Here is an 18,761-nt window from a genome sequence, read left to right as displayed (position 1 = left end):
GCTATGTTGACAGTAGAACTTAAAAAACATCTTTAATGGATAACAAAAAGTAGACCTATCCAAATGTATGCTACAGAAAAAATGGTATATTTCAAATGAGGTCTGCATGTGCACAGATTCATCCTAATAATTAAAATAATATATCTCAAGTGTGGAAAAAGAGGCAAAAAAACTATTCAGATACTACATGCTGCCCCAAAAGCAGCAAACATGATCTAGAGAACAATATCATCTTATGCCCTAGAAGTACTTCATTATACTTGTCTACCTGTCAAGAAGGTTCATTTTAAGGCCCTGTTCAAAGACAATGAAAGTCCAAGGAAAAAAAAAAAATTACACATGGCGGCGACTTATTACTACCATTTTTCAGAGTCTGAAAACTGGAAAACATTAACTGCTAGTAAAATTATTTTGCCAATAAGGTTTATTAATTCACAACTCCTGCAGAATTAGAGTCAAGACTTCACCTCAAGGTGGCAAGGAAGAAGAGAGTGTGGATAGTGAGAAGCATATCATACTGTACATAACTATATGAATTTGCATATTTTCAACAGAGATTCAAGTTCATGAGACTTTCCCAAGACTCACAGATAGGTTAATATTAAAACAAACAAGAGGAAGAGAGAGATTTATTTTCAGAAATATATTTAATGTTACTTTCTCCTTCCGTTCTGTTTTTAGATATTACATTGCATGTAGCAAATTTAGAATGCCTGGATGAGTTAGTTGCAAATGTGCTTCACACTTAGGGGAAGGTGGGATCTGAACTATGAGCTTACTTAGGCTTTCAACAGCTTTATTGCACTAGAATGAAAAGCTATAAGGGTCTTAAAACAAATGGATGTCAATAAGATGTCTGATATGGCACCAACCATGGAAAGAACTTCTTTCTAAAATACCTTAAAAAACCATCCCTGAAGACATTATTTAAAAAAAAAAAAATAAATAAATCAAAATAGATACTAAGGAACACAAAAGAGTAATAGAAAGTATGACACTTCAAAAAGATATTGAAGATTTGATATGAGGATGCTATTTAAATGTAAAAAGCAATTAGTCAGTATTTGTTCACCCCGAATGTTCTGAAAGGTCTGCTGGCCAGAGACCCATCTCACAGGGCCATGATTTTCTAGTCACAAATAAACACTATTATCATTTAATCTGATTATTTGGCTCTCCTCCCATTAGTTAAGTTAAAATATAAAAAACAGGTTATACTTATGGAGGATTTTTTGGTTGTTGATACTTTAGACACTTCAGTGGAGATCTTATTCTTAGAGTCTATACTTACAGTAAGTGCTTTTGATGCTTAATTAACCTCATGTGTTGGATACTTCTGGATACTTCATTTTAATTTCAAGGTTCAATAATGTAAGCTCAACCATCAGGCACTGAGCTTTCTTGTAATTCTGTCTGAAATCCCCAAATCTAACAATCTTGAATTTATTTTCAAGAGAGGGTGTTCTACAATAAATTGAACAGAACAAGCTTCTGAAGATTCCTAATAGAAAGCTCATACTCTAGCTCCTTAAATATTATGCTAGATCATTTAGTGGCTTGGTTTTTTATACTGTTGAGTATTTGTCCGTCCCCCCCCCCTTTTTTTTTTTTCTTTAAGAAGCAGAGTAGTCTCAACTCAAATTTTGTCAATAGTGCTCATATGTCTTTCTCACTTTTATGGAAATTCAACAGTGATCACCCTTAAGTCCTTCTGAATCAGCCATCCCACATGCATAGCACACATTCTGTGCTCTGCAATGCATAAGCTTACACAGGGCCATATTACAACACATGCTGAATTATGGCGGATTAACCCAAGAATTAGATCGTTCTGTAATATTAATCTGACTTGCCAGTTTTTGTCGATAATAATACTATTGGCTCAGAAATTTTTTCTGGAGGCACCTTAAATCTCTGGCTGTTGACAGAGATTCAATTCACAACTAATTTTCACATTTGTCAGTGATGCAACTTTTAGTCCAGGTAGTGTGTAGTTGGCATATTCCACATATTTTCTTTTGAATTATTTTTTTAAAAAACAAAATGCATTTATAGAAATTGGGCTTTACTGTGTGAGCTCCACTGATACTGAACCAAGCATATTAATGTTACCATCTCCTTCAAACTAAGAGCATTTTCTCTTTTCACAGATTACTATTTTCAACCACAGTGAAACATGTTTGGTCTTCACATCACAGGAAAGAAGGCAGAAGAAGCCCAGCATGTCCAATAGAAAGCACTACAGAGCTTACTAGTTTTCTGACAACCCAATTATCATCTCACAAACTCTAAAAAATATATATATATATATTTTTTTTAAGCTCCTTACTTCAGTGGCATCTCCAAGAAAAGACTACTTAGAAGGAAGTCTTTCTAGCCATTACTTGTCCATACTACAGCTGGAAAATCATAGGCAGTGCAAAATAAATTCCATTTAAGGACATGTTGGGGTGTTTTATCCCTCTCTTCCCCATTGACTTCATATGGAAAATACCTGGTTAATTCAGAGAAATTATACAAGAAATGAATTCTACACTTATTTTTAATTCTGCTCCAGGCTAACTATGTCAAAATTGTAAGTGATTATACAATAGTCCCAGAACTGAAAAGTTCTGCTTTCAGTCTACAAATTAGGCCTTTTTTTTCCAGCATACCCAGCAGTTTCTTAAAAACCAGTAAGAGTCTTATCACTGCTTTTGTGCTCTCCAGCATATGACTAGTGAAATGATGAAATAAGGGCTTTCAATGAATATTAGTCTACTTATATAAACTCTTCTTGTTGATTTTCCCCCCAAAGGTCTTTCAACAGATAGCATAAAGAGACAGAATGAGACAGAAAAATACCCTTAGTTTTTGCTGTATTTTCAAAAGTTCTTTCCCTGCAGGAATATATTTTAAAAGATTCAAGAGAAATTATGCACACAACTCACTTGCTCTCTTTTCACTTTTAATGTGCAGTTCCACATGCACAGTTTTGAAACTCAACCCCTAATACTGAGGTCACTTACTTTCTGCTAATAGCAATGCAGAAAAAGCAGTTGATAGTACATTAAAAGTATTTAGGAGAGACACTCAATTAAAATGGTGTATGCAATTCCTGTAACAAAAGTCTTAGAGAAGCCCAAAGAAATATTCAGAGATAGTTTTTTGGTTGTTTTTTTTGTTTGTTTGGGGTTTTTTTTGTTTTTTGTTTGTTTGTTTTTTGAGAGAGAGAGAGAGAGAGAGACTACTGATGAACTTACGTTGAAAAAGATCTGATTTGAAACTTGCTTTAAAGATATTATTTCTAATTTGGGGTTTGTTATTAAAAATACTTTCCTCAAATCCAAGGTGCTACAGACAGAACACATCTCTGCTTCTCCATTGTTATGCAGGAAGGAAGACTGCAATCTGATCTGAAGTTAATGGAATTCTGTACCTATGCAGGTTTGTGGTGCAGGAGTACAACTAATTAGGAGAAGATCTGAAAACTCCTACACATCATCCGTAAGCAGAGATATATCTCAGTAGAGACTTGTATTTCAACTGTGGTGATCATATAATGCCACAAAGAAAGCACATAGTATCTCTCTTCTTCAGGTAGGAAGATAGAGATAACAAGAGACAAAATAATTTGACTGAAGCTACCAATCAGATAAATGTCCAGTCCAGTGCTCCTTCCATTAAGAAATTGATCCTTCATGCGAGCTCAGTAAGGGTTGAGTCCTCTCACGCTCCATAGTCCTAGCTGCCAAGGTACACAAGTCTGCAAAGTATTAGATAGTAAGATAACTGCAAAGCAACTCCTTAGCTCTCCTTCATACCTTTGATGTGTTACCACTGAGCTCCACAAGTCACCCCATAGTCCACAAGGCTTCCCAGAGCAAAGTGGCTTGTCAGAACTCATCCCCACAATCACCTTACCTCCTCTTCAGCCAGAACTAAATAATAACCTCAGCATATAATCAACATTAGCCCCTCATTTCCCTCCCCTATTCCTCTTTATTTTTATACTATTAGAATTTTGCCTTGGGCACCTGCAGTGACCTCGGCTCAGGCAATGCAGTGAAGATAATGTCAGAGAGCTTATTGGAATCAGTCTTTCCTTTGGGAAAATAAATCCTCTGGAAAAACTTATATAATCTGTAATACAGGCCAAGCAGTTAGGTCTCCGATTCCAAATACGCACTGTACCACTATCAAGGGTACCATATCTTGCAACTTCACTAAGCATTGTGTGTTAGCCTTCACTGTTAAAGCTTCACCAGTCAGAGTCAAGTAATAAAAACAAAAATCCTAAAAAAACATGACCACCCACAAAAAAAAACAAACACACACACAAAACAAATAAAATAGTCTTTTCCTTCCAAAAGTTAAAGGACTGAAATAATAGAAAACAATTACATATGAAAGAAACCCATACACACAGCCATAAATACAGATCCCAATTTTACAGTCTCATCACACTTAAATTCAACATTTAGGACTAGCAGTGCTGGAACAGATATTAAATGAATTTGAAATGGACTTACATGTAAAATGATTCACTTTTGATTGAGATGGCAGGAAGTTACATTCAAGTGGAACTGGCAGAAACAGTGTAAAAGCTACCCTCCAAACAGCCAGATGTTCCTGCAATTAACTAACAAGGATGGGTGGATTACCAGGTGATCCATGCAGCAGTGTTAATGAGCCTCATTGCCAGCAGATACATGAGTCTAGGGAGGTGTCAGGGACAGAAAAATTGCTTAGAAAGGAGAGTGAAATGGACAGCATCTGTGCAGAAGTGAAGTTATTTGCATTCTAGAAGTCAGCAATACCTTGACTGGCATTTAAACTGTCTATAACAAGTCATATTTTAATCTGTATTGATGTGCCTAGAGCAAGCCTTGCTTTATCTTGAATCGATCGCAGTTCAGAGAAACATTATCATTTACATCAAGCTAGACAGATGAAACCTGTTTATGGACCCAGCCCTGCTCACAGGAAACAGAAGGGTATTTCCCCCACTGTTTCAGTAGTCAATAAAATTACCATGATCCAAGATTTGTCTTATAGACACACACAGAGATTTGATTTATGTCTTGATTTACAAATAAGTCAAAGAAGCCAGAAATACCAGCTTCAGAAAGTTATGCATATAAAACCTCACCAGTTCTTTTCCATTTTTTAATCCTCTATATGTGCATACAAATGCAAATACATGTTTTCAGAAGAAAACCAAGTTCTTTCCTCTGTTTTTCTGCAGAACAGATAACAAGTGTCTTACTACCATATTGATAACATTTTTCATCCAAACTTCTCAAAGTATTCTTTAGAACAGATCATTAGTGGCCACTCACCAGCAGAGAAATTGAGCTTTCAAGTGTTGGACACCTGAGACCTCCAAGTACAATTTAGGACAGGTCAGACAGAAGCTTTATTAGCTATGATCATAGTGAGAGAACATTTGGACAGCATTTTCCCCTCTGCTTCTCTGCCAAGTGACTGTAGAGACCCAGCATTTATACTGTTTCAGAAGAAGAAGAAAGAAGAAAAAAAAAAAAAAAAAAAGGAGGAAAACCACTCAAAATCCAATCATTTCAATATTAACAAGGACAGGTATCTATCCCTAGGAGGGACTGACTCTTTCAAGAGCTTGCTAACTGCAACACTTCTCAGAAGTAAAACACTAAGGTAAGAACAAGCCTATAGGAGTAGCACATCCAGTATTATGTTAGCACTGAGGTGGGTAGCTGGAAAGAATCACAAATTGCCAGCTTTTAGTGAAAATGAATGTTCCTTTAGTTAGGATAAATTTCTTAGCCAGACCTCTCAAATCTCGATAACTTTATCACCACACAAGGCAATCAGAATAAACCAGTGAGTAAAAAAGAAAAAAAATGGCATGCCACCCAGGTCTCCTATGCACCATTTAGCTTCTCATAATAGCTCTCCCACAAAACAAACTTTGGTAAAAGGGAGACAGAGACAGCAAGTCTTCAAACACACACGAATGGAATAACTTTAAGCAAAAATATGAAAGGATGGGTGGGCAGAAATGCTGTTTGCTTATTTGAAGTACTATAACTTGCCAAAGATTATTTGGAAAGCCTCAGAAACTAGAGAAACTTAACATAAGGTTTTGTAATCTTATGGTTCCTGTCAAAAAGCTTGCTAAAGGGTGTGAGAGCATTCAGTTTATTCACATTGTGATTTTCAAAAGGTCCAGAGAAAAAGATTGGTACCTGAGTGGTATCAATGTTGGGTACCAGTTGATACCTGACTCCAGTCAGTTATAGTAGAAATTAGACCCTTAACCAAGGGCATTTATGGCATTTAGGACAGACAGATAGGAAGAAAAGGAAAGTCACAAAAAAAAAAAAAATCCAAACTCACAGTGTTGGAATGCAAGAGCTAAGCCTGAGAAACCACATTCAACAAATATTTAGCATACAGAAAGTATTTCTTAAGGGCTCCCTCCACTCAGAGCTTCGCTCTGAAATAGTATAGAGGTAAATTCAAATAATGACAGTTTCTCAAGAAACTGATATTGGTCAGGTTAATCTTCTCTTACCAGCCATTCATCCCTGGATGCAGCCAGAATGCTTAGAAAATGTAAACCAATGCTACATCACTACAGTTTTGTGTTCCCATTTCACTAAGTCACAGGTGGACAGTCTGTTCAAACTTACATGAAGTGTTTGTGGTGAGAGCTGCCTACAGCAGGGACAGCAAAATGGAAAACAGTGATCATGAGAGCCAGGATTTTGAGCACAACTGTGAAGTCTCTTCTATGAAAATGGAACCACACAGATCTCTCTCATGCCTGCTTCTTGTAGGAAAATAGGTTTAAGAGGTGGTGGTGCAAGCATTAGCTGACCAAAGCCTCCACAGAGCATGGATCTGATGGCAAATCAGCAGGCAAACAATTCTCCCTCACTTATGAGGGGGAAGTTTCCCTCCTGCTTCAAAAGCACCTTCCCACTCCAAGCAGTTACTTGGAGCAGCACACCACAGAACTCTTAGAACAAGCTCATGTTTCAAAATTCTCAGAAAGAGGTAACAGAAGTAAATGCATCTTTAACATATCTCTTCCAATTTCAGCTTAACTTTGTCACATTCAACACCCTTCCAGTAAGTAAATAATTTCAAATGGGGTATTCTCAGATGGATTAGTGTGAGCTTATTGACCATCAAGGTAATAATTCTGAGGCACAGAAATTCGAGACCTCTTGACCAGAAAGGGAATAGAAAATACCTCTTACCGAAGCAGGCTTTTATGAAAAGATAATTTAGAGGCTTCAGGGCAATAAAGACAAGTTTGAGAGCAGTTACAATCCATTTTTAGATTATATTACCTCTTAGTCCTTTTTCCTGAAATAACCTGCTTTTCTGCCTCCCTCTACTGCAATCTTCCTTCTTTCCCTGTCTTTCTTCAGAGCAGCAAGAGAATGAACATTATACATTATTGATGTGAGCAATACAGAAATCTCATCAAGAGAATTTTTTTTTTCCAGCAAAAGCTCGGGAGAAAGGTTGGACAGGGGTAGAAAGCTTACTTAGCACAGGAAAGCAAGTGCATAACCATCTGTAGCAACTCTAACCTTCCCACTGCCTTTCAGAAATCGGTGAGACAAGTGGCATGGACAGCAACCCCCCCACCAAACCATAAACAAAGCCCAAGCCATATCCAGAGTATTTCTCTTAGGCATTTGAGTGATTGTTACACTTAACTAGACTCTTAAAGGCTCAGTCAGACCCAGCAGAGAGCATCCATGAAATCACACTATTCTTTCAAGTCACATAGAGATACTCTCTTTTTAGTCTGTCTTTGGAGTTTTACATTAGCAGAGGAACCTGTTCCTTATATTCTCACAGAGGGAAAGAGGTTTTGTTCACATTTTTTCCTTCAATGACCCAGCCTACATCAAACACCCAACACTTAGTGCCTCAAGGCTTTAGTATTTCATTCCTGTCTCACAAAGTGACAGCTACAAATGGCCATGTACAGGAGTTGAGGCCACGTCTGTATCCAAGAGGACCTTTAGAAGGCCAAGATACTCAAGGGCTTAAGTGGGTCCATTGTAAAGGAGTTGGTAACAATATAAGAACCTGCAAAATACCTACACATTTTTACAGATATTGTGGTGTTTGGTTACTAGTTTGCACTGGAAGACCCCAGGTCCATATTTTTCCTCTAATATATCTGGGTAAGATTTCAGAGACTGTAGAACGTGGAAACATATCAGCTGTTATCTCTATCTCAGAACTCTTGTGCAGGGAAGCGCAGAAGATACACTCAGTATTCGAAGGTATAGGATCAAATGTGTTTTCCATTCTCTGAAGACTATGTTTACTTGATTTGGATATACATTACTGGTACCACATTTTAAGGGTTCATCAGAAGTTCTTTGAACATAAATGCATCCCTTCAGTCTCTAACTTTCCTCTTGCTCCACTAAAGTACATCATCATCTAAGTTAATAGTGCCAATTTTAACTGTCAAAGCAGGCATCAAGAATCTGAATCTAACTTCACATCTACGTTTAACAGGAAAGAGGAAGATACCACTGATACAGAAGAAAAAAAGCAACACATACCAAATATGCAAGTCAAAGTCTGCAGACTGACTGCTCAAACTGTTTAAGCTTATTTGTTATAATTTCAATATGACTTCTCACTGTTGCAAGCATGTCTGCCTTCACCAACTGTCTTTGCTTTCTTTCCCTAAGACTAGTGAAAATGAGTCCTTATTTCTTATCTTTCACTCCCTTTGCCTCACATCTTCCACAAAGGTTTTTATGTCAGGTTTAGTCTCCTTATCTCAAGTTGAAGAGTTGTTTAATCTTAAATTTTGCTTTCATAAACTATGGATAGGAAAACCATAGTTGTAATCTGCACAATCTGTTATAATTTCATCATTATTTTATGTATTCTGCTCTTGATGATTACTCCTCCCCAACTGTTTTCTCACCTCTAAAATAAAATCTTTTGTTTCTTTCTTTTTTCTCTTTTACTATATTGTTCTCTTTTACTATATTGTTCTCTCTTCAAAGGCTAAGCCTGTGTTTTGTACTTAAGCTTCAGAGCTGTTTCAGGGTAGCTCCTACTTTATATCTGTGAAGTGACATGTAACTTTACAGCCGTATCAATTATTTTTAGTGCTAGAAACAATGATTAGGATGCTCATTTTACAAGGCTATAAACTGGTTTCCACTTAAAATGGAAATGAGTAAAGTCCTCAACCTACATCAATAGAACTTGTTTGTAAAGTTTCATGCTCTAGTAACTTTCATCTTTATTAAGGCTGAAGAAGTCAGTCCCATGTGTCACATTTAGAGAAACACTGACAGAAATAGCCCTGAAGACATAATAACCCAGTAGCCCAAATAATTTGCACTTTACATGTAAATGTCTATCTTTCCAAGCCCTGAAGCTTCATCTCCCAAAAACACCTCTAGAGATTTATTATCTGTATTCAAACATAGATATTTTCTATAACTTAAAAAAAAAAAAAAAAAGAGAGAGAGAGAGGAAAGGGAAACAGATAAGGATAGGAAGGATAGCAAGCCTGACAATTTGATGAATCTGCTACAGCTAATCTCTTTATGGACTAACTGAGCAACAAAACCAGTTGAAATAACTGTTGGTAATCTTAGAAAAGAGCACATGAAGATTCCAAAGACGACTGCACACCTTACACAGCTGCTGCTTTGGTTCTAGTTATATATTTTCATTGCTTTAATGAGAAAGTAACTTTTCCTAACTGATCACTTCAGACTTTCCAGCAGTACAGAGTTTCAGTAGGAGTTCAGGTGAAGTTATTTTTATAAATCCCATATATTCTCTATCAAAGAGAGTGTATCCTATATAGTCTGTAATATTCTACATATTAGAAATGCAAAACAGTATTGCCCACGCAGCTGAGAGTCAGCAAGATTAGTAGAAAGATCATTGGGAGACACATTTAAGTAAATTCCTCAAAAGTGCTGTGCTTTAACAGTCAAATACATATTCTTAAAGCCTACAAAGCTTTCATAATTTGAGAGCTATGAAATAGTCCGTTTTAAATAAACAGGAGGAGATGGAGTTTAATATTTTTTTTAAAACAGTACAATGAGCAAAACGGACTGTGCATAGCTAACAAATATAGTACCCATTGAAAATTAATGCTTCCCTCAAGTTCAGACTAGGTTTTCAGTAACATATGAAGAGAGAAACATCAAGACACCTCAAGAGAGGGTTTGGCCTATCACATTTCCACTTCACATTCAGTCAGAAGCATGATTTAATCATAATTCTCATCTGTTGTTCAAGAAGAGAGCAATTGATTTTTGGATCAGAATCTGCTTTTAGTTAATAAAAGATGTCATAATATACTCTATACAAAGCACAGGATGGACTCATAGCTGAAAATGTACCAGTTGCTACCAGGATGCAATAATCAAGAAGTGTCCTCCTTATGAAAGGTGGTTAAAAGTGTTGTCTCCTGCTGGGTCAGATAAAGCCTGGAATTGTTTCTTAAACACTGTGTTGCTACTGAACAACTGCAAGTCACTTCAAGGAGTAATTATTTCACTTATGCCTATGGTGTACATACCCAATTTATTCTAGCCTTCTTCATGATGCTGCTACCCTAAGTCCTTGGCTGAAGAAGAAAATCTAAATTGTACTGATATTAAAACCTGTGGGGCTGAAACTCTTTCCACTCTAAGTAGACTTATTCAGACAGCAAAAGAACAAGACACATGCTAAGCAAGGAAGTTATGGAAGAAAGCAAATCACTGCACATTTGAAAGTTCAAAATTCAGACTGCTTTGGCTTTTTCAGTCCAGAACCATGAGTTATTTTCTGTACGACTACCTGAATTCACAAGCTCCTCCGGACTTCAAAGTAGTACCTAACAAAGCCCCCTCCAGACTTCAAAATAGTACCTAACAAAGCAAAGGGTGATGTCCTCAATCTCATGTGCTCATTAAGGCCTGCATTCAAGCAAAAACAGATTTTAATCATCTAACTATTCTTACCTAGTGCATCTGCCTTACTATCCACAGTGTGTGTCCACATTAGTCTTCTGTCTCCATCTTTCAGGGAAGTCCATAAAAGATTTTGAAAAACAAATTGTAAAAGGAGAGGTTCAAAATATGAGTGAGGTGAAAAGCTACAGTCTTACACAGCTTTGAATACTTAAAAAATTAACAACCCAAAAAACAGGCAAAAAATTATTCTGTATTTATATGCGTATACACATACATATTTATGTATGTATGAAACTATACATATAGTTTTTAAGTGAGAAACCTTTGGTCAATTACATTATGAAGTTCTACATATCTGTTATTAAGGTTAACAGAAAATTAATGAATTTTTCAATAAAAGATGAACTGGTGCAAAGACATTAGAAGTTTGACTTAGAATATGAAACTTCTTATTCACACATCTGCACAATTTTCCCCACTTAATTTACATAACAAATGAATCCCACTCACAGATTAAAATATTTCAGGCTCTCTGTTCTTACTGTATTTGATCATGAAGAATTACCTGGCACACTGACATTTTGGAGAAAAATCAAGTTTTGTACTTTTCACAGGCCGTTTCCTTTTATAATATTTTAAAACCAGCTATATTAACAAAATAACTATATATGTTCGCAATGAATCACAATATGGAATTCACAGTCTAGGACACAACTAAAAAAGGGGAAAGCTAACTATACACTTCTGTTAGCATGACTTCTACAGTTCCCTCTAACTTAAAATATGAAGGTGGGTGCCATTCCCACAGAGTTGAGGTCTCTGTATGCAAAATACACTAAGGTACCATAACTAAGTATACAAGTAGCTCCACTTATACACAATCTGTCTGTTCCAGATTGTGCTAGAGTATACAAAGGAATCAAAGCACAGTCCAAACACAGCTTCATACCACATGTGAACTGCCTAAAGACAGGTTAATTCGGTGCAGCTATCCTTACAAGCAGAGTATATCATAAATAAAGGGAACTGTCTGCAAATACTTATTTACCACGTAAGAGTAAGAAACAATCCCTTTGCCTTAATACTTATTGTTTGGAATATTGGGTGAATATTCGAATATGCCTGGTCATATTTATAACAAAAAGGTGCATTGTGAGGAAAGCAGGATAAAACAGTCCCCAAGCTGTCATACATCTATAGAAAAATGACTTTTTTTTTGGTCACTTTTCTGTGTCTTATTCCTTTGATACAGTATTTGGATTATGGTATCTAAACAGGACAGGGAGGTAAAGCTGAAACTCATATAAAATGTTGTTTCAAAAGGCCAGGTTCTGGAACAATCCTGTTTATGTTACACAGCAAGACTGTAATATTAGCAAGACTAAGGGAATGCAGCCAATAAAGAGGAGAAGGAGGGAGGAACAAACAAAAACACAAAAGACCCCACCACACCTTTTATCACCAGGGACAAGGGTAAAATTTTGGTCAGGTACAATGATACATGGCTCCAACAATATTGGGTATTCAGCCAAGCCACCTCCTCAAAATAAAAACAATCGTTTGAACAAGATGTTGTAAAAGACTAACTCCAGGCATCACACAAAGTGGCTGGGATTTCAGCTTTGGTGTTGTCCCCGTATGCAGCATGGGTTTGTTGTTTTGCTTTGCTTTTGAAGAAGAGTTTCAGAAGGACTCATTTCTACCAGAAAACAGATATGTTAAAAAGTTGAAGACATAGAACAATTGAAACAACAGGCTTCAAAAAGAAAGCAAGCAGTCTTGCTCTACTTAAACCAAGTGGGGGAAAGGAAATTCAATGTACCGTAGGCTAAACTGATTCTCTGGTACAGAGTAGCAAGCCGCAAATGTAATAGCAGCTTTCTGGAATTTGAGCAAGTATGACAGCACCAGTTAGATTTCTAAAGTGAGATGAACTAATAACTCTAGAGCTAGCATCTGTACTAAAACTGAAAAGAATGCTTTGCTTCAGCCACTAGAATTTGGAAGACTGGTTCATTCCTCTACTCTGCTAAAGGCTTGGTCATTTTGCCTGCTGTACGTTAATAAATCAAGCATATTGTAAAGCAGACAGTATGGATCTGCCTGATAGAAGTGCTAGTTCCGTGTATCAGGTGAATAACTCCTTTCTTATAATCAATATTAGGTGCCTTCCAGTCATGAATATATTGAAGAAAAGTGACCAAGTGCTTTGTGGTATATCAATGATACAGTGAAACTAGAATTTATTGTTCTAGAAACAAGCTCAGAAAGACTTGTAATCAGAGGCAGCAAGTCAATGCAAGCCTGTGGAGAAAAACTTATCAGGAAGTGAACACGGACAGATTATCAAGACTTTTTGTTTGTTTTTAAACACATATTTTAAAGGCCCAAGTCATTCAAAATATAAATAAAAAAGAGTGGCAGTTTCAAACAGCCCTGTGGCTTGATTTTGAGTTGGCAACAGCTTCTACAATCAGCCAGTGGATATAAGAGACATCTCTTCCAGCAGACCAGAAACTGCCAACAGCAGGTAGCTACAGATAGGAAAACATGACACATTAGTAAGAGAAGACCTGTTATTATTGAGAAACTCAGAGTAATTTTCAGAAACTCACTGTAATGCTCTCCTTAGAAAGCCAGTGAATCCCAGACAATCATTCAGCTAAAGCCAAAGAGGTATCTGGGGTTGAAGTTCCTAGTAGAGCCTGAAGCCTGATCCCAGACCTAACTGGGTATACCCAAAAGGACATCCTTTCTTGTAGGATCACTCTAAACTAAGCACAGTCCCAAAAAAACACTTGCACAACTCTTCACTTTGGATTATTTCACATTATTCTGCAAGACAAGTTTAACGCATGGCTTATTCAGGCCTCTCTGCATTGTTTTATTGTCAACCGAAGCCTGATCATAACCCTTGAAGAGGTTTTGTGAGCCATCATTAGATCTCCACCACAAGAGCACAGGTCTCCCATCATCCCCTGGGGTTGTCAAATACATTAAATATTAAGCACCTCTACCAGGTTTGTAGTTTCCAGCAGAAAAAAAAAAAAAAAATGCACCATCATCTTCAGAAAAATAATTTATTAAAACAATTCCTCACAGCAGGGAATCAAACAACAGCACTAAAGAAAGCTCTTAATGAGTTATGTCAGAACATACATTTCCATAGAAATAAAGAAAGAAAGGAAAAAAAAAGTCTGCAGCCTTAAAAATTAAAAAGAAAAAATAAGACTGCCAATATGAAAGACTCCACAGCAGGAAAACTATAAAAGAATACTTCGGCACAAAATGTAGGAAACAAGTCATTAACGAAAAAAATAGCTGCTTAAAAAGCATTAAGCCATAAATACATAAATGCAAAATTTATGTTGAATTTGTTTGTGTTTGTCTTTTGAAAAGCCTGCAATTACAATGGGTGCTCTAACTGAATGGGCAAATTTACAGTGACATCTGTAAATACAGAAGGCTGCAAAGACAAGCTCATGCTAGCATTGTAACTAAATGCTCTTCTGAGGAGCTTAACTGCTACTTAACATAATTTGTATATCTTCATCTGAAAAGGATGATTTGACACTGTCATACAAACAGGGTGAGAAAAGTGTATGTATTCTCTGATGTAGACACTGACATTTCAAAGACATTTTTTAAATTGGATGAGGGCTATAAAGAAGATGAGAAACCTGGAAAGATCTCCAAAAATGCCACTATGGTCATCCCATTAGTGAGGTCCCATACAGTCCCCACACTTGTACATTGCATTGTACAGCTGGACAATGCAACATGGACACTCTCTCCTTTCATTCCCAGGAGACATACACCAGCTTCAAAACACAACAGCACAGCAGCACCATAGCAAAGCCTTTGGCTAGATGGCTTACAAAACACAGTTGGTGTTGCAGGGTTATCTAGACTGAAGCAGAATCCTCAGATTCCAAGGGACTACAAAGAAAATGTTGGCCTGAAAGACCTTTTTATTTATCTTAGTGAGTATCTGCTGACCAAAGTACCTGAAGGTCAGTCAGAAACCAGCTGTTAGGGTGGTTTTCATTCACAAACATCTCAAACATCAGGAAGTGTATGAAAAACATTTCCAGCTTTCTATGAATTACCAAAGCTAGGCTGGAAAATGCAGCACAAGTCATCCAGACATCTTTAGCCAGTTTCTTTGTTATGTCATGGCACAAAAAAAAAAACAGTAAGCAGTTACATTCAGTTGCAAGGAGTTTATAACCTTGTTTGTACTTCACCTGACATAGAAAGCTTACCCTAGGCCACAGTTACATTTCACAGAAGGCATCCTGTCTGCTAATACTTAGATTGAAAGCTAGTTGAAATTTTAAAGTTATCAGGAAGCTCACTGCAATACAGAATCCAGCTTGAGCTAATCTTGTTCTGTCAATGCCAATTGTGGACAACAACAACAAAAAAGGTTTAAGTGGCTAATCTTTTTATCTTTTTCCTTCACTTCAGATTAACTGTATTGCATTTCCCTGTAAAGATCCAAAATTCATGGTCCGATCCTTTGTTTTGAAGGGCAAGAGCCAATAGTCCTATTGAGATCTTAGGGCTGGGTTGGTGGCAGAATTATGCACATGCTATTCCTGCTGCAAGAAAGTGGACAAAAAGTTCAGGCATACGTATGTATGGTATTAACAGCAGGGAAAAAAAAAAGAAGAAGGAGGGGGAGTACATCAAGTTTAACACTCAGTACTTCACATTCACATATTTCCAGTAGAAGACAGAATTTGCAAGTGTCTACCCAACAGATTTGTATTTTAATACCACACCCACATTCATTTGAACCCGGGATTCAAGCAAGTGAAAAGTAGAAAGAAAATTAAGAAGTCAAACACTTGTACTGTAAACTAAATGGCCAAATAGAGAGTGCTCAAAAATATGTCCAAGTTTATCAAGCCTGTTGGGTCTCAGCCAAGTCAAGTGTGCCTGTATTAAAGCTCTCATTTCCAATGGAAAATTTTTTATGCGTAGCAAGGCATATGCATATTACATAACCAGGGGATGTAACCAGCATATTAGGGGAAAAAAACCCACCCCGTTTCCACTAAAAATCAATAGCATCCTAACAGAGTTTAGCAATCAAATCAGTTGCATGCAGTTAATGCATTCCTTTCCAAAATAGCTATATGAAATGCATTTTTCCACACTCCTAGTTCAGAGAAACAATCATCACTGAATCACCACAGTGACATTCCAGCATGCACACAATGACTGATCATACACTCCCACAGTTTTGAAGTTCTGCTGCAAAAGAATTATATTTGAGAGAAGGGGGGATTATGTCATGGAACTATCCAATTTATAATAATTTATAGCATGAATATACTAGTAGGTGTCTCCAGTCAAGTAATTAAGCCGCATTATCTGCCTACAAGTTCAGGATAATGACTGAAGAAAATGATAGGAACCTCTGAAGGCTACTATGGTGGATCAATGCTGTCTGGATGACAGGTGCTCACCAAAGCTGCTCTATCACTCCCTCTCCTCAGCTGGACAGGGGAGAGAAAATAAGGAAAGGCTCATGGGTTTAGATAAAGGAGATCACTTAGCAATTACCATTGCAGGCAAAACAGACTCCACTTGGGGAAATTAATCTATTACTTATCAAATCAGAGTAGGATAATGAAAAAACCCAAAGTCTTAAAAATATTTTTTCCCCCACCACTCCCTTCTTCCCAGGCTCAACTTCACACACAATTTCTGTACCTCCTTCTGCCTCTCCAAGTGGCACGGCGGGGGGGAGTAGTGAAACAAGGGTTGTGGTTGGTTCACCACATCTTGTCTCTGCTGCTCCTTCCTGCTCAGACTCATCCCCTGCTCCAGTGTGGGGTCACTCCCACAGGAGACAGTCTTCCATGAACTTCTCCAATGTGGGTCCTTCCCATGGGATGCAGTTCTTCAGAAACCACTCCAGTGTTGTTCCCTTCTACAGGATGCAGTCCTTCAGGAAGGGACTGCTCCAGTGTGGGTCCCCCATATGGTCACAAGTCCTGCCAGGAGCCTGCTCCAGTGTGCGCTCTCCATGTGGTCACAGCCTCCTTTGGGCATCCACCTGCCCTGGTGTGGGGTTCTCCCTGGGCTGCAGGTGGATCCATGGACCTCTGTGTGCTGCAGGGGCACAGCCTCCCTCACCATGGTCTGCACCACAGGGGAATCTCTGCTCTGGCACCTGGAGCACCTCCTGCCCCTGCTTCTTCACTGACCTTCTTGGCACCTCTAGAGTTGTTTCTCTCACTTCTCTCTCCTGGCTGCATTTCTGCAGGTTTTATGTGGTTCCCCCCACCCTTCGTAACTATGTTATCCTAGAAGTGCTGCTACCATCACTGATGGGGTGGTCTTTAGCCAGTGGTGATTCTGTATTGGAGCCGGCTGGCATTGGCTCTATCAGACACAGGGGAAGCTTCCAGTAGCTTCTCACAGAAGCCACCCCTGTAGCCCTTCTGCTACCAAAATCTTGCCATGCAAACCCAATACCCTTCCAATCAGTGGAACTCTCTGGTAATTTTAGCTTTCTGCCATATGATTGCTGAAAGTCAGAAAGAGACAGCAAGTGCATAAGATACTTTCACAGAAAACAAACAAACACACACCCACACCACTTTTAAATAAGAGCTGAAACAAACGAAAAAAATTCTTTGTCTAACAGGCTTTGGACAGCACAACTGCTTAGTTTAAGAAGTTCCCACATGTGATCCTCTAAGTTATTTTTAATAGTTTTAAGTCAAGAACATGACATCTAAAATAGAGGGTATACTGATATTCTCTATTTTATGTCAAATCTTTAATATATTTTACATGAAAATCCTACTATAAAATTACTTGGCTCAGTGCCCAAGGTAATTACACTCCTTATACTGCTGTCTTGACTTGCTGCCAAAACTGGCAAAGCAGGCATTTGCCTCAGACAACACTGTTAATGAAAACTGTCTAAGTCCTCTCAACACTCTTTATTTTGCTATACTTAAGTTGTCATCTCACTTGTGTGGCTTGCTAGACTTTTGTTCTCAACAATGTATTTCTTAGCAATATGCTCATACCTTAACAATAACACACTGAATTGTTTCCCATTCCTTGAAAACAGCACTCTGAATAAAAGAAGCTTTCCCTTTCATTTTGTGGGGAAAAAAAAAATACAAAATACACCAGACCAAAACCCACCACCAACACTAAAAATATAACCAACTTTCCCCCATCCCCCCCAACAAGTAATGAAAAACAATTCCCAGGACAGCTTCAACCTCAGCCTTGGAAGCTGAAGGCAGATGAACTGTTATGTCTCACCCATCAAGCAAAGTTCAGGCCAGGAAGGCTGCAGCAAGGGAGTTTTAACATTTTGAACATCAGGGCCCTGGCCTTAACACAGCATGGCCAGTCTTCCGCCACTGGATCTTGTGCTGGCTGGAGATTAAAACATCCCCTTTTCACTTCCTTATCAGAAATGAAGAGGCAGAGATGCCTGCAAAGCCAGTTAGAGGGAAACTAAAAGAAAATTAAAAGGAAAAAAAAAAAATCAAACTCACAACACACAGGTGTATATTCCTGAGATCCTGAAATAACAATTGAACACACTGATGAAGAAGAACACGTTTCTGCAGCTACACTGAATCACAGTGGTATGTGGATCTCTTATAAATCCTGCTTGTGCACATCAAACTTGATAGCACAGCTCTCCCTTCCTGGGGAAAAAAAAAATTTTTTAGACTATGAGTGTGTTGATAACTTCTACATGTTTTCTCTCACCCACAGAAGCTGTAATATGAGGCCCTAGCATGGAACCCCCAGAAATGAACCCGCACAATGACT

Source organism: Streptopelia decaocto, assembly GCF_964273445.1.
Source record: "Streptopelia decaocto genome assembly, chromosome: 1".
NCBI lineage: Eukaryota > Metazoa > Chordata > Aves > Columbiformes > Columbidae > Streptopelia > Streptopelia decaocto.
This window is presented reverse-complemented; position numbering follows the sequence as displayed.